Source organism: Solea senegalensis, linkage group LG20, assembly GCF_019176455.1.
Source record: "Solea senegalensis isolate Sse05_10M linkage group LG20, IFAPA_SoseM_1, whole genome shotgun sequence".
NCBI classification, from domain to species: domain Eukaryota; kingdom Metazoa; phylum Chordata; class Actinopteri; order Pleuronectiformes; family Soleidae; genus Solea; species Solea senegalensis.
In genome coordinates this window covers 7,182,967-7,206,222 of record NC_058039.1, presented here as the reverse complement: position 1 = coordinate 7,206,222, position 23,256 = coordinate 7,182,967, and the positions used below count along the sequence as shown (strand labels likewise).

The 23,256-nt window shown below is 41.9% G+C and overlaps 1 protein-coding gene across 2 annotated transcripts in view; it reads right to left on the bottom strand.

Moving 5' to 3' along the window:
- atxn1a (ataxin 1a) overlaps positions 1–23,256 on the bottom strand; it is an 80,095-nt gene that overhangs the window by 54,232 nt on the left and 2,607 nt on the right. The window lies entirely within an intron of this gene.

Sequence of the window (23,256 nt, the reverse complement as noted above, 5' to 3'; positions counted from 1 at the left end):
TGTGTCTCTCATTCGAGTGTGTGTACTTGTGATTTTGTACACTTGCCGTCACTGTCTCTCTGGTATTCCCTCCGTCTCTCTCGCTCTGTCGCTCTCTCTTGAGAGTATTCAGAACAAACACGCACGCTATTTATACGCTGACGTTTCATCGGCATGGCAACCACACTTTGTTTACCCGCAAGAGACACTGGTTTGAGGCGTGTGCCCTCCTTTCCCCCCACCCCCCAAACAAAAACAGTTATTTGGAGGCATTTAGGTCTCTCCCGTGAGGCTGCCTCACTTTCACCACATGCCTTTGGTTAAAATTGAGGCCTGTTAGGATGACGTGGAAAGCTGCTAACACATTTCTGGGGCAACGAGATGTGTTTGTTGCTTTTGACATCGTTGGTTAGCACCTTTGCTGAGACCCAGTCGGAACAAGGGCCTTTCTGGATGGAGTTTGCATGTTCTCCCTGTGTGTGTGGTGTGTGTGTGTGTGGGTTTACTCTGGGTTTTCCGGTTATGTCAGCTGGGATTGGCACCAGCGCCCCTGTGACCCTCATGTGGAGAATGTTTTTTTTTCTCCTAAAACATTGATAAAAACCAAGAAAAAAAGTTGAGGGTTTGTTTTAATTGGAAGAGGGGGAATTTGCTCAGTGGTAGAGCCAGTCGTCTTTCAATTTGGCAGTTGTGGGTTCAATTCCCGGCTCCACTAGTGCACACTAGTGCCGATGTGTCCCTGGGCAAAACACTTAACCCTACGTTGCTCCTGATGGCTGTATCGGCAGCATGTGTGAACGGGTATGAAAAATGAGTGATGGAAAAAGGCACATTTTGTGAAAACTGTAAAAACTGTAGTGTAAAGCAGCAGTGGTCATTAAGACTAGAAAAGTGCTATATAAATACCGACCATTTACCATTTCCCATTTGGACAACGTTCATTGTGGACAATATATACTTTCATGACATTTTAGATATGAAAATAAGGCACAAGAACACAAAACAGACTTCTGACTGGTGAAACAGGGTCACAAACTACGTGATGTTTCATCAGAAGGCGCTCCCAACAAGTATGTCTAGTCTCCAAACTTGGAAATTGTGCGTAAACCAGGCTGAATTCTGTGTGGTTTCCATGTCTACAGTTCGACCACTAAACCTTTTTTGTGCAGAGAGGCTGTCTGTGATCTCTGCCACGATATTGCATTGTTTTTATTTCCTCTCATCCTTCTCTCTGATAGACTGTTGCTTTATTACTGTTTGTGTTGCAGCTGCCTTACCCCGAGTCAGAGACGAGTCTGCGAGACTCATGAATCACATCACTCGAGAGTTCACACGCTGTTGATCGAGTGCCAATCAGCAGCTTCTGACAGAGAGTTGCAAATGGAAAACTGGGCTGGAGGATCCCGAGTTTTAGCAACACGGACAGCGAATATGACGACTGAAGAAGTGAACACAGTGTCCTAAAGTTATCATCACGTTTCTGCGAGGGATTGCCCCATCCAAAACAAAACCCCCCCGGGTAAAACGAGTTTCACAGGGCATGGATTTGCAGAGCAATTTTGTCATCATCATACCGATGTCTGACGATGTGCGAGCGTTTGGCCGCATACCAACATTTCTTAACTCGTTGACTGACTAATTATTTTGTCTGACAGTTCGCATTTTGCCCCTCTCTCCTCCGAGTTCCTCTGTGACAGATGGAATTCCCGTCTCATCTGACAGATTGTCATCCAGTTTGATTTGTGCAGTGGAGACGTAAGAAGACGCTTAAAACTAATCCTGCAGGTTACACTGTACAGAACAGACTTCAGACGATCCTACGAACATTCACACGCCAAGCCACATACTGCTGCAAATATCCCATAATGCAACACAAAGAAAGATCACTGCAACTACACTGGTGTCCTCTGTAATGGATTGACACCGTCTACTCCTGAAATATGAGTTAAAGCTGAGGATTCAGGGAAAAATATTCCTTTATTAGAGGCAATACTGTAACCTTTCTCTGTGGTAGAAAGTAGCGACTCAGCATAGTGTTTTATGGTGTGTTTGGTTACGGTGCTGAACAAAAACACTGCACCTGAATTTAATGGTAATGGTAAGAGCATAACCAGAAGACTACTGTATCACGTGTCCCTTAAGAGTAAGTATAACTTGATGACCATGTTGCTGAGTATCCCTGAAAAATCTCTCTGGGGTACATAAATGCCGTTAAGTCTCCTTAATAGATGCACAAGCACAGAGAGATTTAGTGAAAAGACAGTACACACTTCTCATTTACAGTAACCCTGGAGGCTATTACTGTGGTGACAAAGACATGTCCCAAGGACACGAGGCAGACTGAGTTGAACCCTTCTCATCTCCAGTTTGTCATGTGACGGCAAGGCCCTGGGACAGAAACTGCCACGGAAGCACACACTAGACTCAAGAGTACACACACACACACACACACACACACACACACACACAAGCCTTTCACCATAAACTTGTAAAACACCCCCCATACACATGTACGTGCAGTAACACAAAAGCCCAACGAGATGAGAACAATGGAAGCTGAATTGACTTCGAGGGAGTGTGAAGTCTGTCACAGTCTGGTCAAGTGTTGCGCGCTGAAACTCGGTGCCAGTGACTCGCAAAACACAAAAACGGTGGCGTCTCATTTCGGTGCCCGAGCCGATTCCATGAGCTACGTGAGCCAAATCAGACGTTCCGTAACGTGGCTACGTGACCCGCAGCTCTGTCGGTGAGTTCACTCGTCTCTGTGGTGGAGGTGTGAAGGCAGCAGCCAGAGAGAGAGACATGTTTCTATCACCGTCGTGTGTGTGTGTGTGTGTGTGTGTGTGTTATGTCTGATCAGAGTCAAACAGGATCAGATCACTGGGTTGTGGTAGGTAAAGAAAACACGGGATGAGATCCTATAGGGATTCTGAAGGACATTTTCACAGACAACTACACTACAAGTAGGCATCTTATTATGTTGGCCTGATGTACAAGTTAATGGTACGAGTGTGTTTTCTGACCCCAAACTGCACGCACACATTTCTGTGACGTAGCTCTCGAAAAGGGTCTATTAACGCAACATCGCACTCCTGGAAATCATTTAGAGCTCCATTCATATTTAAATGGGCACAAATTAAATAGCACAAAACTAAATGCAATGTTTATTCAAATCAAGAATGAATGAAAAAAAATATAAAGTACAAGAAACGTCACCATTTAAAATTCTTGAGAGACACACAAGCACTACCGCTCTGTTTACACAGCGGTTTCACTAACATTTAGTGAAGTGTGTGTTCTTTAAACCCAGAGTAACAGCCTAATTATCACTGCAAACATGCAGCACCTGGATCCTGAAGTAAGAGGTGAACAAGCATTCTAAAAGGATCTAAAAGGAAGTTACTATAATTTACTATTTAAGCCACCTTTTAGAGCCAGGACTGAAATCAACATAGCTGAACCTCTTCCACAGACGTCCCATAACTCAATATCAGTGTCTGGTCAGTTTCAGGGTTAAAATCAATACAGGGACGGACCTTTCACCTGGATTCACCTCGTCTGTCTGATTCGTGGGCAAACAGAGGTCAAAACTTTGTGAAAAGTTTACACTCTTACACACAGTTGTGTAAAAAAAGCACACACACACACAAACACACACACACACACGCATGCACATGTTCGACATTCATGACATGAGGGGACATTGCATTGACTTACATTCATTTCCTGGAGACTTACTCTAACCCTAACCACAATTACTACTGGCCTAATCCTAATCCTAATCCTAACCCTAACCCTAATCTCAATCTCAGCCTAACCTTAAAACATACCTTCACCTTAAAATGTAGTAATTTACGTTATGGGGACTTGCTTTTTGTCCCCACAAGGAAGACAAGTCCCCATAATGTGACTGTGTAAACAGGTTTAGGTCCCCACAACATTAGTAATACCTGGACGTGTCTTTGTGTCTGTCAATCATTACTAACAATAATAATATTATTCAAAACATAGTCTCAAGTGGCTTCACAAGGTTTAAAAAAACAAATGCGACTATGAAACCATAACAAAAAAACAGCTATTGAGGACAAGGTTTTGATCCAATGTGGCCATTATGCTTTGAGATGAACAGTGTACCAACTATCTGTCAAGTTGCTGTGCCCCGAGGAAGATCCACACCAGACTCAAACGTCCTCAATAAAGTTTTGGAGAATGGAATAAGTGTGCTTTTAAACTTTTACGTCCTACTGGCCTCGCAACTCTGAAAGAAAAAGGGTAGCTGTGTGAGTAATCTCCTTTCACCGACTATGAAACCATGCCGTGCCCCTTTCATTCAGCTTTTCTGTTGGTCCTCTTCCTGTTGTCCCCCCACTGTCACACACTGCACACAGGCACAGCTGTTAACAGAGAACACGGAGCCATGGGTGAGGTGTGTGTGTGTGTGTGTTTGAACGTGCAAATGTGTGCGTGTAATGAGGAGCAGTATCTGTTTGAGGATTACACTGTGGCCCAGCTTGTTTGGCAAACGCTTCTGTTACCACCAACAACATTCACACTGTTACGAGAGGGACACAGGAAACTCAACTCTCTAGGCATTTACGACACGCTATGTTTGTGTTTTTCACGCCCGTCATTTGGATTAGCTTGTTCGTGTTACACGTATAACTCATTTCGCGTGGATATCCTCCGTGTACATAATTAAATTCATTTGTATTTCGCTTAAGAGGCTAGAAGGGCACTACATGTTCCCTAGAGGTCCTGTTCGGCTCAGTAAGTATGTCCTTCCTTACGCCGCCTTTGTTCTCCCTTTGTATCTTTGTATGAAGATGAAAACACAAAAAAAAAAATTAATGAAGCCTTATATAAAAAGGAACAGACCAAATGTACCAGAAGGCAGTTGGCCTCAAATGGGAATTCCACTCTTTTTCTTTTTTTAAAAAAAAAAAAAAAGAAAAACTTGTACTTCTAAACGACCTTTCTTTTCCTGCTTTAAAATCATTAATGTGGTTTTCCCAGCGGTGAGGGAAACACACACTCTGGGGTGACTGGCTACATTAGCAGAGCAGGAACTCACATCAGGTTAGTATAACCCAACCCTTTCTGCAGAGCAGCCTGTCTCTCTTCATGCATGCAAGGACTATAATTAGGACCAAGATGATTAGGGACCTACAACAGTAAACCACTCAAACAATTCTTTCCGGTAACTCCACGTTGGGTACAAAGCTCCTATAGGTAATCTGTGAACAAATCATTGCATCAAATGTGTTAAAAACACACAGAGGTGACTACAGAGGAGGATAACCCAGGCAGTGTTTCCCAAACACTGACCAATGAATCAACACTGACCGCCACACATTGATTCTGTCTTTTTGTTTTCCCCCCCCCCACAACATGATTTAAAAAGAAACACAGCGTATTGTTCCGCTCATTCAACTCCCTGCCCACACAGCACTCTCACTCTCACACAGAGACACAGCGGATGAATCTACCCGTCGTCTCCACGCACAGCTCGTGAAGCAGGATAACCGCTGGCCGCGGCCGTACATTCTAGATTCTAGATTCTAGTATGGTCACGTTATTATTATTATGTAATAGCTCGAGCTTTGAAGACATTTAACGTTGAGTTTTATGAAGTGAGTCACTGAAAACCTGAAAAGAACATGGATAAATGTGAATTAAAGGTGAAATATAATACTAAACATATATACTAAACACAGCAGAGCTGAAAGAATAACTCAATTGATTGATTATTAATCGATTACTCAATTAATCGACAACTATTTTTGATGATCGATATTCGGTTTGAAGCTTTTTTAATGATTAAAACAAGATTTCTGACTGTTTGAGCTTCTTAAATGTGAATGTTTTCTTTGATTCTTTGCTCCACATAACAAACACATCATTAAAACTCAATAGTTTTGGTTTGTGGACAAAACAAGGCATTCGAGAGCATCATCACTTCCAGGTTTGACAAACACTGATCAACATCTTTTAACGTTTTCTGACATTTCATGGACCAAACGATTACCCGAATAATCGAGACAATAATCGACAGATTAATCGATTAGGAAAATAATCATTAGTTGCAGCTCTAAAACACAGTAATCAAAAAGTGCATGTACCTTATACCTAATATCTAAGTATATCTAAGATTACTCAAAAGTACTTAATCTATTCACTAATTACCAGCTAAGGCTCGGCAAACTGAAAACAGACTAGAGCGGTGAGAGCAAAGGAGAGAACTAGAGGCTGATATATACATTACAGTGAGACACACAGAGAAACACAAGCTTGCCGCTGGTTGTGTAACTCACTCGCTAACCCTCGGCACAATCAGTGCGGGTCGAAGTTCAGCACTCTTAAAAGCTGCTTCTGTGTCCCTGATGATCCTGCTTTTTTTTTTCCCCCCTCCTGCTGATAAATACAGACACGTCTCCACTACCATTCATATATACGATGTACATACACACACGATACCTAGCAACCCAGGTGGCGTGGAGAGCGTCGCATACAGCTAAAATAAATAATTACACAATCTAGATAAGGAAAGTAGAGAACAAACAGAAGTAGAGAACAGAAGGACACAAGAACACACACTTGGACGCACTATACTGGTATTGACACGGGCTGGATCTCACTCTGCAGGAAAAATGATGTAGAGGTCTAGGTTTTTACAAAACTTCTATTTGCATGAGAACGTTAGAGAGGGCATCGCTTGATTACACTATTCCCCTTATAACATATTAACACTTGATAAATGCTATGATGTGTGTGAAATACTACAAGTTAATCTTGTCAGACCATCAAGTATGTGTTTGTCATGTTACCATATTGCTGTGTGTAACTTTAAAATGTAAACAAGTACTTTTTTTCCCCCGTTATAAAGTTCTAGCACTACTCGGCTCACGATCACCGGCTTTAAGCAGTGCTGTCGCTAAATACTGAGATATTAGAGTAATACTGTAGATATTATTGAGATAATAGTCATTTCCTTGCTAAATGTTGGAGACCAACACATGTTTTCAGGAGTTTTAAGTCTTTTTAACTGATCTAAAGTTCGGCATTGTTCAGTTTGATTCCTGTGACGACACTCTCTGACCAATCAGTGGCCCCGCAGTCTGACGACGTCACATTTCACTATCGACTCAGCTCACTTGGAACCTTACCAGAGCAGGTACTTAAACAAAAGCACCAGGTACCAGGTGCGATCCCTGCATGGAAAAGCAAGAAAAATCGTGCTCGCACTGTATAGTGGTTGCAACCAGGTTGGATTATGACAAAAAACACAAAGAAGCAGCCATGAAATGTTTCACAAGTGAAATCTAAACCTCAAAATACCCGCGACTAACGATTATTTTAATAATTGATTAATCCGTCTATTATTTTCTCGATTAATCGAATAATCCATAAAATGTTGATCAGTGTTTGTCAAACCTGGAAACGATGATATTCTCAAATGTCTAGTTTTGTCCACAAACCAAAATGATTCCGTTTTTAATGATTTCTTTGTTATGTGGAGCAAAGAAACCAGAAAATATTCACATTTAACAGTGAAACAATCAGAAATCTTGTTTTAATCTTGAAAAAAGCTTCAAACCGATTAATCGGTTATCAAAATAGTGGACGACTCCTTTAGTAACCGACTGATAATCGATGTGGCATACAAATGACGCACACATTTAAGGATAAAAAGAAAAGGGGGAAAAGTAAATGCATGACTAAGAACAAAAGTTCCCTATTTTCCTATGTGTGTACAGTATTTAATTGTGAGCATGTTGTATGTGTGTGAGTGTGACAGCACTAATGCCAAACATCTGAGCACAAGCTGCCACCTGAGTGAACCACGCAGCATTCCTCACAAGAGCCATGTTAGCCTGGAGAAATGTGAGTCGCAGAGAGCCCAGCTTTGATCGATGCAATAGGAAAACTCGGGTGAGGGAGATACGGCGGGAGGGGAGGGGCGGCGGGGGATGACTGGGGGTGGTGTGTCTGCAGAGAATTCACATCTTCAAAAAGGTGCACACGAGTACGCAAACACCACACTGGTCAACCCCCACGTTTTCTCTAAACATTCAGACGACATATATGCAGCCCAGGCATGCATAGCAACACGCTACTACGTTCCTCTTCCTCTCTTACACACATAATGTAATGCAGTACACACACAGAGAGTTTCTTGCTATCTTGTTAGGACACTACACTGCATTCCATTCATTTGACAGCCTAACCATATCCTTATCCCTAACCTTAACCAGAGCCAAGGTTTGCTTTCCATGAAGACCACTGGTCTCTCACAATGTATTCATTATTTCTATCACGGAGCGTCCAGTGTCATCCTCACAAAGACTTACTTCCAAGCGCAGCGACACAAACATCACGTACAACACCGTGCTCCACACACAAAGAAGGCAAATAAGTGAATTTAATTAAATTCTGAATTAAATATAAAGGGTAAAAGGACAGCAGACAGCTCTAATGTGACGGTGAGTCCTCCTGCAGGCAGAACAGCCAGATTACAGATGTAACACGGTCACAGAGCAAGTGGATACAAGCTGTTGCTGCGAGAGCAGGTTTCATGAGCTCTTTTCAAAGTTTGGATGCATAAACTTCACAGTTTAATCCCGTCGGAGTTTTAGCTGTGGAGAGTTCACAGGTTTAGACAAGATTTTCTGCAATCATGGCTATAACTGGTCAACAAGGATCAGAAAAGGGACGGGCATTTCTTAAAACTCTCCGAGCCTTACACAAGCTAAGACACCTACACATGAGCAGAGAATTGGATTAAAGGCAAATCTAATTTATTAGACGGCACGCAGTGACGAGCAACAAGGAATCAGATTGTGTTAATACGAGTTTGACGAAAACATATTAGACTCATCTTCACATGTCAGAGCGGCACATGGAGTGAACCACAGGACACGGACCGAAAACAACACAACACTTTGTTTGCCTTGTTAGCTCGACTGAGTCGCGATCGATCCAAAGTGGGTCACACGCATACAGACACTCAAGTCTGTTGAGGACAATGTAAATATTTAAAAGTGGAGTCAGAATGTGAGTCTGATCGATACAGGAATAATTCAGATCTATATATTGGATGATATTCTTCCCTTATGTATGATATTGGTCCATTTTTTTATGGATATGAATTATGAAGCATCTCTAGGAGGAGGAGTTCCATCTCCTTGCAGGACAAAATAAAACCTATAACATTTCTACATCACCCCAAGCATTTATCTTCTTCTTTCTCATACGTGGGCATAAGGGTTAACATACAGTATAGTACAGGTTGAATCCATATGCATCTATAATGGGACACAATCAGTTAATCAATTAATCTGGCTAATAATTTTCACTGTTTTTTTTGTTTTGTTTTAAATAATAGGAATCTTAATTGTATTGGTCAGGGAAAAATATGCAAACAATAGTAGAGTGTGTGTATAGGGCCAGCCCGAAGCGCTGTGCAGACACTGTGCTGACACACTACATATAGTAACAATGGACTAGTTAGGTAAGCTCTTTAAGGCTGGACAAACAACATTTTACTTGTGTTTAAAAGCACAAAACTGCTGGAGGACAAACAAGGAAAAAAACAGAAAGTACTTTTGTGTACATGTTTGAATCTACTGAGTATCTCTTGTAATACACCAATTACTTAAACATCCTTGAGCGCTATTATGGGGTTCACAGCACGACCTTAAGAGGTCACAGATGTACGTCACGAGGCACCGAGGCTGTGGCAGGTTCCTGCTGGCCGCACAGGTGCTCGCATGCACACACCTTACCCACACATACAGATATTTGGCTAGAGTACTGCAGGCCCCAAACCTCAATGATGTACACAGCCACAATGCACGCACACACACACACACACGTGTACGCAAAAAAAGTGCAGGTGCTCACACAGCCTCACCAGCTGTCCCTTGAGATCCTGCTACAAGGTCTGGTGACCAAGACAGAGAGGACGAAGGAAAAAGAGGAATTACAAGAAAGGACGGTGTGTGTGCGTGTGCGTGTGTGTGTGTGTGCGTGCATGCATGTGTGTGTATGTCAGGTCATGGCTCACGTCCAACACGCTGCACTGTCCTTAACCCAAATAAAGTCTAGTTGTCTTTGTTTAACCTTGACTGGCATATTTGTGTGCATGTGTGTGTGAGTGTGTGTGTGTGTGTGTGTGTTCGTCCCGTCCTTTGTGGCCACTGAAAATGTGAATGCAACACTGGTGCTGATTTAAATCTGCAAATTCATCAAAAGGAAAAAAAATAAATAAATAAAGAGACTAAAGAATAACATGTGATCATAGGTTTGCATCGTGTCTTCTTGTGAAGCCAGGGTCACATTGCAGCTGCATGACACAACGCACTCCTACGGAGGACTGACAATGAGTTACATAACCAAGGTCACGGGGTCACAGCAGCTAACATAGTGTAGCCACACCCTGCCTGGCTGGCTGTTAGCATTCCATAGTGAGCTACACTGTCAATACTTGACAAGCTGGAGATGTGCAGCGCTGCTCCCCCGTCTGCAGGGTCCAGTCATGCCTAGTGTCTAATGCGACTTCTCCTCTTCCTGCACTCACACACTAATGAGCCACCACTGCACCCGGGCCGATTGTAGTAAGAGACACTCATAAACTAATGAGTTAAATCAGGTCAATACATTTTTTTCTTTCTTTTTTTTGCAGTGTCTACAAGGGAAGCAAATGTGCAAATGTTTGGTTTACACAGGTACGGTATGTGTGAGAATCCCCCTGAGCCTATGAGTGCAAACCGTGAGTCCTCGTTCAGTGAGAGTGAACCAATGGCTTAATTAGTTCCAGTGTTAACATTAAATACTGCTCTATTTTTAAAGATGAGTGCTCCCTTGAGGTAACATTGTATACCAATGAGACATTAACTAAAATATCAAAATAAGATGCCTAATTTTATGTCCTTCACAGATATAATTAAGAATACAAAAACATAGTTTGCTCCTCACACAACGGAGGCGTGTGGAAGCTTGTTGCCCTGCTATACTGTAAATCCTATTGTGTTCTTGTCAAGTACAATAGCGCAGTAGCTTGTGGCAGCTTGTTAGACTGGCTGTTAGTCACAGGGATGGGCACCATGGGGCTACGACCTGCTACAAGGTCACACAGAAATCCCATTGTTGTAGTGGTTTACAAAATATAATGTGCATTCGCATTAATGCATCGATGGAGATTTAGGTGCGCTGTTGAATTTTTTTTTTTTGGGGGGGGGGCATATTTATCCTAAGAAATTAAATTATAGTTTGGCAAACAGGATCCGTGTAACGATTTACTGCCAACAAACTCAGTCGCAGCCCAACAGTTTAAATGAGGACAGTGATTCTGCACCGATTGATCTTCCTTTCAACGTAAAGGTAAAATATATGCATTGCAAAGAGTGTGTGCAGTGTGTGCAGTGTGCACACACACACAAGGAGGGACGGAGAGAGACGGGTAGTATTGGGTCTCTGAAGACACATACTGTACCAAAACCCTCTCCACTACTCCACATAACACACCTACAGTGCTCACACAGAAACACACACACACACACACAGAGAGGAGTGCCCCGAGTGTCTATACATGATTAAAAGACTGAAAGTGGGGCATGCAGACACACACTTCTGTTACTGTTTCTTTCAGCTCATCCACACACTCACACTCACACACACACAGGTTTGTGCACCTCTCCTTTGAAAGACTCTCATTGACTCCCATTCATTAGGACAGCAACTTAAAGAAAACACTTCCCGAATTTGAACCTTAGCCAATTAACACCTAACCCGAACCTTACCCAGCACTTTGGTCCACTGTGCTTGTTTCAAATTGCTTTACAAATAAAGTTGGATTGGATTGGATTAACCTAACCACAATTCAAATCTTAAATCTACACCAGTTATTAGGTTCTGCCTCATTCGGACCAGGTCTTGGTCTCTATGATGTTTTCTAGTCCTGACAAGGTCAGTGTTTATGGCAGAAACGGTATTAAAGAGGTAACAAAAGGCACAGTATACACACACACACACACACACACGTTCTGTATGTCCAATTAGTGTGCACAGCCTCATGCACACACGCAGTCACACCTTTACAACCCACATAACAGCAGTTTAATAACGGAGTGGCTCTCCCCTGATGGAGCAGCAGGGGAGAGGAGAGCATGAGAGCCAACAACTTATTGGTGCTGGCCAGACAAGAAACAATTCATCTTCCCATGAAAAAAAAAAGAAAAAAAAAGAAATTGTTTCCCCACTGTTTTGCATCTGAGGGGATTGTGAATATAACTTCTTCTTTTTGTCTCATAGCAATCTGAATACCTTAAATAGACATTAACCTTCCCACCATGGGCTCGGTCGGGGTCCAGAAACAATTTTGTGCAACGTGAAGGTTGAGCAAAATAGTTTGTGGACCCGTAAACGCTTTGTGAATAGCATTTATGACTTTTTTCTTTTCTTTTTTTATTCCACATAGTGAAGGGAGGATGGTTTTTATAAAATACTACACATTTCAAGAGCTTAAATCAAGCATTTCAGCTCAGCATACACTAAAGAATTAATTCAAAGGATTATTAAAAAAAATGAAGCCATGAAGCTCGTCTTGCCATTTAGACACAATCGACGATATGCCCGGTCACTCCCAACCCCGCCTCTTTCCAGTTAGCTGTCAGAAAAAAAGAAGACGCAGAGATGTTCTACAGTCGGTGTCTGCAGAAGTTCCCCAAGAGTTTTTAAGCGTTGAATTATAGAAATGCAGCATTGCTCTGCTCTCGTCTGCTTCACGATGCTGGAATTCAAACATCTTTTTCATTTGAGTCCATGTTGAATCTTCACTAAACAACTATTAAAACACAACATCAGCGTTTCTGATCAATATCAGACGCTTTAATCGCTAAAGTTAACTTACAAAGTCCAAGTTTCCCCTTAGCAACAACTGACAGGAAGTTAAGTTTTGGCAGAAGTTGTAAGCGATGCTACAATACGTGCATATAGTTCACTGCAAAACTGCTGGTTACTGAGAACTTACTTTGGTGCGAGAGTCCAACATTGGTTTAAATCCCACGCAGTTGCACTTGCAGCACTACATTCTGTGCAAGGCTGATTTTGAACTCCGCTGTGAATGGATCATTGGTGGATTTAGTTTGTCACCTCTGAACCTTTCACAGAAAACATGTGCAAAAAGAATGAGCTCTCTTAGAATTCAAAAGTCACTTTGCTTTTTGCAGTACTCTGAACAGTAAACATGATGTGGCCATGTAAAACAAATCACTTATCTGGGAGGAATTGGGAAACCGTTCCAAGTGAACATGTGGTATTCTGTATTTTTGCAGTTTTTTGATCAAATAAATTGACTTGTATTTCCTCACTGTCCTGACATGGCATGACACGGACATATTTCAGCCAGGGCCAGATGGAAATCCTCCATGACTCACGGCACCTTGGTCTGGATGACATGGTTGAAATCACTTCTGTTATGTTGTGTTTACTTTCTCACGGATAAAAAGTGGCTCACAAAAAAAACAAGAAAAAAAAAAAAAAACAGTATTCTGTCCCCTAGTCATGATAAGAGTTATACTTACTGGCACTGGTGCAAGTTACAAATCTCAGCCAAAGGTCACCATCAAAGAAAAACTACACAACCTGAGCTGAACCACATCTGGATGTAAAACAGGGCGGGGACTCACTCGCAGAAAAGTACAGAACACGAGCGTACTACTTCTACAAGACATTTTGAAAGAGTGACTCCATTTTGAAAGATTAGGTTTTTAACAACAACAACAACACTATAAACCCTACAAATCTCTTCTCCAAAGCTGGACCAGAACTGAGCTGTCTTACTACTGGTGGACTCTAATCATGTGCTGCGCTTGGCAAACACACCTAGGACAGAGTAAAAAAAAAAAGTTCAAACAGAAACCTGCATATCCAGCAACTTCTTAGCAGTCTTGTGCAAGGTTTCAGAGAATTAGATCATAGGGTGTTTGTGGGAGAAGGGACTTGAGTTTCTTGAGAGTGTTGTGATTTGGGAGTTTGAAAACAACATGAATCTTTGACCTCGCATGTCCAGTTTTTGACCGAACGCTCGGTTTCGACACTACAAGCCAATACATTTGAGAAAAAAAAAAATGCAACACCACAGATAATCAGTTCCAAGAGAAGGTTTTATGAAATACAGATAGCCTGTGGGTCATGTTGATAAAGCTGGAACGTGTTGCAGGTCAGCAGATAAATGGAAAGCGATACAAGAAAGCGCGCACACACACACACACACACATTTTGATAGACTTTGTATGGACCTATATTTTGCAGAGCAGAGGGAGTATTTCATCATGTTTATAACACATTTAAGTCTAATTAAGGGCAAAGGCTGTCCTCTCGGAATTAAGCCATATTTTGGAGGTACTCCAGCCTCTTCTATCAGTATCTGCAGCTACTTTACTGTATCATTATATGAAAAGACTGCCTTTGGGCCATTTTAATATAGTGATGTTAACCCTAACAGGATTTGGCGCGCGTACTTCTCATTAACGTAACTCCACCGTTTGTGATTGTTAGAAAATTCAAAAACTATGGACCGGCGATCCGTCCAGGATGTGACCCACACCTTTCGCCCTATGTCAGCTGAGATAAAGCGGTAGAAGACGGATGGATGGATACAGGAAAGCTTTACTTTACCCACAGGACGTCCGCGGAACGACCATTCACCAGCGCATCAGCTTATTCCTAAAGGGTTGAATAACTGCCAGATATGGAAAGTGAAAGTTATCTTTTTTTTGATAATACTATAGCCATAAAATCAATATAAATCCAGGCAGCATCATTATCTTGACTGCTGGCTGCATTTCCTTCAAATTTGCAAACATGAAATTTATAATAATAATAATACATCATACTTATATAGCGCTTTTTTGGACACTCAAAGACACTTGAGATATCCACACTCTTACTCACAAGGACTACATCAGTAACCCACATGCTCCCACCCTGCCAACACACACAAACACAAGACCTCTTGCTTTATAGTGTAAATGGCATCCATGAAGTGCCTACTAAAGGGTTTATGCTACCTCTTTGTACTCCCAAACCCCGCCTCCTCCTCAGTCGTCTACAGATGGGTAGTGTGTCCTGTGCCGGAGGTAGTGTGGGGGGCAAATCACAAGCAAAGCTAATGTCATGTCATGTAGCATTACGCCAAGATGACTGGGCACTCAGGTTAAAAAAAAGAAAGAAAGAAAGAAAAATCAATGGGCCGACAAAGGAACGAGAAGCAAAGCATTTTTTTTTATTTTTTTTTTTATAAAGTCAAAGACATTTTCTGTTGACGGATTCTGAGGCTGATTCGTGGTGAGAGGTTTGCTCGTAGGTGGGGAGTTTTACTGGTTAACAGCACGACACATTTGACAGACGTCTGATGCAGACTGTTCACAAGTGCTGTGGGAAACACTGTACTCACACTTTCAGGGAGTATTACCGAGAGCACGTCGCAGTAAATGTGGCATGAAAACGCGTGTTGTTTTTCAAACCTCAGCTGCCATGCCGTGACATTTATGGGGCATTTAACCAGAAAGAGAATATACAGGCAGCATCGACGACAAAATCTAGTCTAAATCTAGTCCTTTTATTGGCAGATTCCTCAACTACAGCACTTCAAACTATTAGCTAATCTTACACCATCACCTGATTAGGTTTGCATTGACAACTACTTAACAATCATTAAACATTTCCTCCAGTTTCTCCTGAAATGAAATATGCTTTTTGATAATGACTTCTTAAACATTTGATATTCTTAACTGTGGTTCCAGATCTGACATCTGGGAAGTTTTAAAGTTAGTTCCTTGTAAGAGTAATTCAGGTTATGGCATGTACAACTGTTATTTTAGTATGATGAGGATTTCCCATTAGGTCAACTTTATTCTCCAACCACAGGTATTTTCCCCTGGGTCAGCCCCTCCAGTGGGTGTGTGCCATTTAAATAAGTGTGAGAGTAACGCGAGTTTTAACAGTGTTGATGGAAACAACCTCTATCCTACCAAACAGGTAGACCATAACGTGTGTATTTCTCTACACACGGTCAGTGCAGGTGTGACACTGAGCCATTTTGCAGCTGCATCAGCCGATAGTTGACATCAGTGTCAAAGAAGCAGGGCCAACCTGGCCACAGTGAAACCTCACATTAACCTCATTTATCAGTGTCATATCTCCTCACCTACAGCTCCAAGCTCACTCTCTGAACACGCCAGCAACAAATACTCGCTTAATCTACACACACACACACAAGCTCAAGCACCTCATTAAAGACACAAATAAACACAGAAACATGCAGTTATGAATGTGAACTGAATGAATACGGCTACGTTTCATATTCCTCGGTGTAAGATCTGTACAAGCAGTCAACAGAATCTGTGATAAGGTATCATGTTTGTGGACCGGTGGCAGAAAAGTGTAGTATCAGGCACAAACGGACAGATATAAATCCCACCTAAGTACAGTGTTTGCGGCCATATTTGTCTTTCACTATGCTCTTTGCTCTCCACTGCAAGTGATACCACCATCTTAAAACATGCTGCTATAATTTATAGGTCCAATTACATTGCCCCTCCTCAGCCAACAATGTATACAATACAGTTACTTTGAAGAGACGGTTCAGTGCTAATCAATCAGTGGCTACAGGCCACGGCAGAAACTTGAATGTAATCTGTTATCAAAGATTAGGACGGCACAAGAAAAAGAAAAAAAAAGTGGTCCTGATACGGTTGATAAAAGGACTTGTGAGGCTCATGAGCAGGCAGGGAACATCCTGGCTTATATCTACTGGAGTGTTTCAGCGCACCACCCCAACTGTCATAAACAAACGTCCCTGTTCCAATGTCAGGAGTTTACTACATAGCTAAAGGAGGGGACAGGAATAATAGCCAGCCAGTCAGCCAGATGTGTTTTCAGAGAGCATGTCAGCTCGCTAGAATGCAGCCAAGCATCTAACCTAATGTCCGGCCAGATGAAGCTGATCCGTGGCCAGGCGGCCTCTCAGTCATCCAGTAAAAAAAGATGAATTGGCCAAGCCAAAACTAGCTATAAACCAGACAGCCAGACGCAGCCAGCAGTACAGCCACACATCCAGCAACTTGCTAGGTTCCAACCAAACCACAGCTCATATCAGACAGGGAATAGTTTTAGCCTTACACACACGGCTTTAAATGCTGTATGTGCTTCAGCTGCACAGGCTTGTCCCAACCTGTTACACAGTGCCCATCCACGAGCGTCCTCCAACGCATGGTGACCCAAGCTCTTTGCTTTCAAACACTGGTGGATTTCAGCAACTGGCCAAGGACATGCTCGGGTTTATGGCACATGCCATTCCACAAACCATCAATGAAACAAGATATTTTGGGATGCATCACACAGATAATACGCCCACACCGCCATGTGCTGAGACTTGACATCAGCATCCCGGGAAGTAAACAGTTGTAATGGAAAGAATGTTTGTGCCAAGAACAACACTGGTGAAGGGTGGGTTTCGGTATTCCAGGGATTGTTTCTATCACTGGTCATTTTCCTGTTATTGAATTCCTCTCTTTCAATGCATATCCTCCCGCTTCAGCTTAAGTAAGTCAGTTATGAGACTCAACCACCTTCCTTTGGGTCCCCTGAAAGCTGAAAGGAAGGTGGTTGAGTTTTTTGTTTGTGACATTGAGGTGGAGCATGTAGAGCATGATCACTGCAGTTCCCAACTGTTCTTCTTTCATCTTCCTCATCACTATCTATGTGAATGACTGACTGTGTCCCGGGTTGTCAGCTTATCCCTGTCCCAGGCCCTAAGCTCTGCGGAGAAGAGCCTGTAGGAACTGTCTGACTGCCAGTCTTTGTCAACTTACCTCTGTAATCCTCTACTGACAGAAGAGAAGAGAAGAGAAGAGAAGAGAAGAGAAGAGAAGAGAAGAGAAGAGAAGAGAAGAGAAGAGAAGAGAAATCAAGTCAAGTCATGTAGGGAAGCAACAACGGCAGGAAAGTACACGACCCAATCATAGACTGCATAAAAATGAACATAGTCTTCTGGTTTTAGAAATGACGCACAGGAAGTAGCAGTTAGCCAACGGTGCAAAAATAACATTATTTCAATAGAGGTCCATGGGAAAATGATTTCAATCGTCAGCAAACATCTTCCTGAGGAGTGAACCGTCCCACTAGATTCAGGACTTCTTCAATAGCAAATGATGCCCATGCATTCATTGTCTACCACTGTATCTCAAAGACGAGGTCAACCCTCGTACAACCATTCATTCTCACAGTTAGTGTGAGAGTTAGTGTACTTCACAATAGTAGTTTGTTTCATATACTATTATATACACATTTGTGGGAAGATGAGTAGAGTTATTATTTAGGCACAAAAAAAACCCAGATCCTAATTTACAGAAAATGAAACGGCTCAATCAAGACCCTCCTCTGGGTGTAAGAGCTGATCGTCACTGAGTTTGTCTTTACCATAAGTAGAAGTAACAAGAAAATACCTCAGACCACATCAGAGGGTTTCAGTTCTCCCTCATTTAATGTGGCCCTCAAAAGGCCAAAATTTAAGAACCCTTTCCTCTCAGCCGGACCTTATTTTGAGTATGATTGAATATGAATCAAGGCAGCGAGATCGCAGGAGGAACATGCCGAATTATCTATTGCATAATGATTTACATGAGATTTACTTAGAATAATAACGTATTTGATTCAAACTGATGCAGAATCTCCAGCCTCAACGCTTGTTGTCTGCCTGCTCGAGTTTCTCTACAACCGCTTAGACAATATGGACTGTTCCATTCAATTTAGACTTTTATAGCAACCTGCTTGGCATGTAGACATATATCATGTCAGCTTTACTGAAAGTCATTATAGCGCCAAAGCCAACACACAACGGCCATAAGTCCCAAAGCCAGCTTCCCTTTTTCACACAGTTATTGAGCCTTGCAGGGACTTATCGACCCAGCCATGCAACACAAATGTGTATGGCTTTAACCTCCACCCACTCATCACCCAACCCTCTCTCTAACGTTCCCCCCATCATTCATACACTCGGTCATTCAGAAGAATAGCACTGATTACATTTGCCACTTTACGACACAGACAGTAAAACCGCCGGATTTGTAAATGCATTTGTTTTATTTTTACACATTCATCTAATTACTGCAATTACCATGATAAATGAAGTGAATTATATTTTTTTAAAATAACGACAACGAGTGGGAATTCAACTCTATCACCGTAATAAATGAGCTGTAGATCCAGAGTCTGCCCGTCATCGCCGTTGAATTTGCAGCAGACACAGTTTCACCGTAAGGAATGTTCTTTCATACAAAATAAAAATATATTGACCCCCTTTACAAAAATAATTCAGTGTGTGTGTGTCCTTTCTCTTGGGTGAATGAGTGTGTGCTTAGTGAATAGAGGAGGATGAAAGGGAAAGCTGAAAAGGTCTGAGCACGCTGCATGGTTCAACCAGACAGCTCAATCTCTTGATCTGCCCCCACGCATCACTTTTTCCTCACACACAATTTTGTTTTATCCCACTTCAGGCCCATACCACCTACGTGTCTTCTTCTTCTCTGTGTGGCTTCTAGTGTAGATCAAGGGTTAACCTGTCATGGTGTTAATTTCATTATCCCATATCAAACCAATGGGTTGTATGCAAAAGAAAAAAATGGAAACAATGGGCAGTGGGACTGGAGATATATTGAATCAATTAGCTGAACACTTGAGTCTTACTAAATCATGCCCAATTTGTTTGTGTGCTTTGCTTTGTTGTTTTTCAGTGTACAGATATTTGTAAAGACAGAGTGGGAGCAGGTAATGGCAAAATGCCTGTGCATGTTCACAACTTTTTTATAACAAATTACTGTATTTTCTTGTGGCTCCTTGCAACATTCCTGCTTTGTATAAATCAGGACTTTAGTGGTAGAATGGGGTAGACAAATCTTTCTATGGCTGAAACTGTATATGATGCCATGTTTTGATATTATTGATGTTGGTGGTGGTGTTTTTTTGTTTTTTTTATAATCATTATCAGATAAAATCGACTCATATTAATTAGAAAACACTCATGGGCTGTTTCTCCAGTCTGCATTTTGTGTTTGCACTGCAATTAACTCATTAAGTATTATGCATAAAAGTAGTGTGATCAAAAAAAACGTAAAAAAGAAAAGGTATAAAGTTCAATTTCAGTCCACTAAGCGGGATTTATCAACCTTCTGAGAACAAGAATGGATACATTTGCATTAAAAACATATTAATTGGGTTATTATTACTTCCATGGACCTTAGTGTGGAGCAGGGTTTATTTGTTTTTATCTGTGCTCACGCCACGAGAACAAACTAAGATGTTACAGCGGACAAGAGTCTACACTGCAGTGTGTAACTGGTCAAAGTTATTCTCTAGGCAAATGTTAAGGTTAAGTATACTGCTACTCTAACTAACTTCTGTATAAATACACCAAGAGACACCCACGTAACATCTGTATCAGGTGATTGATTGGATCCTCCCACAATCATTCGCTCTGTCTCTGCATGTAAGCACAAAGCCGTTTCCGTCATAAATTCTTTCAAACCTCAAATCTCCATCTCAATTACACCTTGAAAATCTCTCTCTGTCTCTCCCAAACACACCTGAACCAGAAAAAACACCATTTTTCCTTATGTAGGCAGCAAAGTCCAAAGACAAAGAAAACACTCAACATGACCAAGCAGCAGATGTGTGTATTCATGTGGGTTTCAGTGTGCGGGTCGGTGCACACATATGGCTCTGACAAATGAGCCGGGCTCAGTTAAATGGCTTGTGATTAGGACACATTGGCATCTAATTGCCTCTCATTACCATTTGAAAGTGAGTGGCGGCTGAAATCAAAGACTGTGGTGGCAGCGGTAAAGTGTAGTGTGGTGCAAGTGCAGTGCAAGTGTGTGTGTGTGTACATGGTAGGTGGGCAGAACAGCAAACCTGATTCATGTCAGCATTACACAATAGAGCTCTATAGTTTCACCTTCCCCTGTCACAAAGCTTTTAAGTTCCCCATCCTTATTAAGAAACAGCCTTGGCATTAATAAAACAGAATATTGCTCCTGCTACTCTTAAGGACCTCTTCAAAAACGTTCTCCTTGAACTCCAACTAATCCCTCTACTGTTCCCTCGATGGTCTCATTACTCCCTCACTGAGGTAACTAGATTTCATAATTTTATACATGTCCAAAAACTCATCACATGGTCAAGCCTTCTGTTAAACCACCATGTAAACGCCTGTCCATCTACACTCTGCACACTTTGTATTAACGTCCCTCCTCTGGCCAAGTACTCACCGGTCTGAAGACAGCCAGACATGAGCTGTCAGCCTCCATCCTGAAATACCGGCTGCCGAAGTCGCTGAGTGTAACGTTTGTTCCATCACAGCCCTTAAATTCCTCTCCAAAAACTCAGGAATGTACTATTTCCACTCAGCTTTGCTCACATCTGCAAGGTGATAGCTGTCATTGCACCAAAACTGCCCACAGAGCATTTTTTACTTTGGCCCATGTTCCAGCTCCACTCTTCGTGCCTCAAAAAAAAAAAGAAATACCCATCTATCGGCATGGTCTTTTATTGATCTCTATTAGGGAACACTTTTCATTCCGCCAAGATCATGACCTTGAAGATTTTCCCACGGCATCCCACCAGGATTAACATGGGATGTCATGAGACAACAAGGCATCTGCTGAAGAGCTAATTCTCAGTCATTCTCAACTCCCTCTACAAAATTACTGCTTCTGCAAAACAAGAGAAATGAATGAATATGCAAGAAAAAAGGTGGCGGGGGGAGCTGTGCCGATCGCAGCTGACATAGGGCGATTGGCGAGGTACACCCTAGAGTAGGGGTGTCAAACTCATTTTTGTTCACGGGCCACATACAGCACAATTTGATCTCAAGCGGGCCGGACCAGTAAAAATAGTAAAATAATAGCATGAACAACAAGAACCCCTTTGTTTTTTCTCCTTTGTTTTTACATTTACTGAAGGATAATTTTACAAAACATGAAATGTCTTGAGAAATATAAGTGCAATTTCAACAATATCATGCCTAAATTTACTATTTACACAGCACACTGGATCTATAAAGGCACAAACATTTAGTCACGGGTATCTGGAGCATTTGACATGACGTTTAGATTAGTGTGAAATTTTAACAAATTCATCCTGTGGGCCGATTGGACCCTCTGGCGGGCCGGTTCTGGCCCCCGGGCCGTATGTTTGACACCCCTGCCCTAGAGAGTTCGCAGTCCATCACAAGGTCACATAGAGACAAACAACAATCCACTCTCACAATCAACCTATGGTCAATTTAGAGTGTCCTATTTACTTAATTCCCATATTGCATGTTTTTGGACTGTGGGAGGAAAGCAGAGAACCCGGAGAAAACCCATGCAAAAAGACCCTTGTTCTGACCGGGATGCGACCCCGGGTCTTCTTGCTGCAAAAGCAAGAGTAAAACTGAAATAATGCAGTACAAAATTCTGCTAATACCATGGTCTCAATATCTATATTCATCACACTACTTAACATGAAAGCCACTGAGCCTCATGTGGGAAGAAAAAGGATTTCTCCTCCCCGTCCCAGGTTAGCACAAAATCCTCATCAGTCATCTCCCTGACACCTCAGGAGTAGTGTCATCAGTCATCTTCCTAAGATCTAAATAAACTCATTGATTTTAGAAACTCTCAGCCCACATTATTACTCACACCTGAGGATATAAACATGTCACTCTTTTAATTTTAAAAAGACTACAAGGACCCACCCTACAACCTGCTACTGTTGTTTATTGATTTACGCAGCTCAGTACACATTATTTCAGAACCTCACACCAATAATTCTACATTACGGCTCACTACGCCCTCGTAGCGTCGCAAGGGGGAAAAAAGACACGTGCAGATAAAGTCATTTGCAGGATTTGTATGTGCTGCTGCATCTACAGAGCCACTAAACATGAATGCTTTATGGCATATACACATTTTTCCTGCCTCATACATATAATTAACCACATAAGTATGCCTAAAGGTGTATGAACAATCAATGTCAGACAGATTTATACCATCACATAAGCTCACATCTGACTTTTTGCCAATACTTCAAAATGAGCAATGACACTGCGGATGAAATTCTGTTGTGTAGATCAATAGTGGACAACCCTTGCATGATATTGCTACATTTTGGACCCGCTTCTTAAAAGTGAAAAAAACGTGCACATGACCTGAAATGAACAAACCAGAGCCAGACTGA